The sequence below is a fragment of the Austrofundulus limnaeus genome, unplaced genomic scaffold (genome assembly GCF_001266775.1).
Source record: "Austrofundulus limnaeus strain Quisiro unplaced genomic scaffold, Austrofundulus_limnaeus-1.0 Scaffold74, whole genome shotgun sequence".
NCBI lineage: Eukaryota > Metazoa > Chordata > Actinopteri > Cyprinodontiformes > Rivulidae > Austrofundulus > Austrofundulus limnaeus.
In genome coordinates, this window is record NW_013952476.1 from 1,682,483 (window position 1) to 1,684,607 (window position 2,125).

Below are 2,125 nucleotides of genomic sequence, written 5' to 3' on the forward strand. Positions count from 1 at the left end.
TGACAAGCCACCAAGACCATGGGGTAACTGTAACATCTTACTGCCTATCTGTGGATGTTTGTTATTCCAAATAAAGGACGACAACTCACTATTTAAATTTGTAAAGAAAGTYCTGGTGAGGAACACTGSCACGCTCTGAAATAGATAAAGTAATTTGGACAATATTGTCATTTTGATCATGTTGATTCTACYGCCCAGGGATAGAGGCAGGGATGCCCATGTAGTGATGTCCTTCTTAAGGTTCACCAGGAGAGGCAGAAAGTTTGCWGTATWAAGATCTTTACTGTGAGTRATCCAAATACCAAGGTATTTAAATTTGGCAGAGCTAATTTTGAAAGGAACTAGACTCATATGCTGCTTTTCTATTGGGGTCACAGGCRTGYGCTCATAAAATATCTTGTCATACCCGGATCTCATCWAAGTGAGGTAAAAGCCACTTGTTTATGAAAAGAAAGACATCGTTAGCAAGTTAGCTAAACTCTGCTATCGGGTAAGCTAGTTAAAGCACTCGACAGAAGATAAAGATGAGTGATCATGGAAAAAAGAAGAAAACAAGCAAAAGAGTAGGACATCAGTCACACAAGTGAACAAGACGAATGATCACAACTATTTTGATGGAAACAASGCCTCAAAGTTGGACTTTGATTCTGATTTCGCGCCACTCTCGGACTCTCCGAGCAACAGCCCAGCTCCAAAAAAATCCTGCAGAGGTGAGGTTGAACCTTCCCTACACTCCATCCTGAAAGCAGTAAATGATCGGGCAGAGGAGGTAAAGGCTGAAATCAAAGATATTAAAACATCTATTGAGTTCATGTATGGTGAAATTGAAGAACTAAAGAAGGATAACTGCATGCTGAATTACAAAAATGAGAAGCTGGAAACACAAATAGAAGAGTTGCAGGAGCGTGTTGCAGATGCAGAGCGTTACAAGCGGAGATGGTGCTTACGTCTGTGGATAATCTGAAAAAAAAAAAATAAAGATGTGAAGGAGAAGATCATGGCCATCTGTCACAAAATCGCTCCTGATCTAGGATCCAAAGCTGCTGAAGGAATCGACATAGCTCATCGACTGGGGAAGCAGATTGACGGAAAAACCAGAGTGGTCATCATCCTSTTTGCTTACCGCTCAGTGAGGGACATCATCTGGAAGAGTGCTAAACATAACAGCTACCTACAAGAGAACAAGCTTCGCTTTGGTGACGATTTGACCAAGGAAGACAAGGATGCCAGATCTGCTTTGTGGCCTGTTATTGAACAGGCTCACAAGAATGGAAAGAGGGCCTACTTCGTGGGACGTAGAGCTTACGTGGATGGAAAAGAAATTCGACTTGCAACTGGACAGTGACGTTTCTTATTCAACAGTAATCACTTCCATTTTAAATTGTTTAGTTTGTGGCTTCAAGTTTTATTATAGGAGTCGTTTCAAAYGGTTGAYTTTCTCTGAAGTTACTTTTCTTTAAAGGTTATAAAGAAAAGGTGTTCTGGAGTTAACATTTTTGTCAGTTAATACAAGGGGTCTGCGTAATATAAAAAGAAAAGCTTTCTTTCTAGAGAGGCAAAAGCTGATTTTATTTTTTTACAGGAATGCCAYTCATGTTCAGAAGATGAAACCTTTTGGTTAAATCAATGGGGCAAAGATATATGGCTATCACATGGTTCAAACAAGTCAGCAAATGTAGCAATATTAAAACATAACTTTAAAGGTAAACTTTTAGACGTCGCTTCTGATAAAAAGGGTCAATGGATTTTTTTTAGTGGTTGCATTTAATTCTTTCACCTTTTTATTGGGCAATATTTACGTATATAATTCAGAATCCTTAAATGTGAGTTTCTTGAAGGAGCTAGAGGACACTATGACATTTTACTGTGTTAAATTTCCACTAGCAAAGATTATTTTAGGAGGAGATTTTAATATGGTGTGGTCCACTCAGATGGATAGACATCCSTCAAGAATTAAAAATGGACAGAACCATCTCATGGACTTCTCTAATCGCTGGAATTTATTGGATATATGGAGACATCATCATCCCTTTGACAGACAAWACACCTGGAGTAACAAAACTTTTTCAGCTCAGTCAAGGATTGACTTTTGGCTTATCTCAGAGGAAATGGAAAGACAAGTATC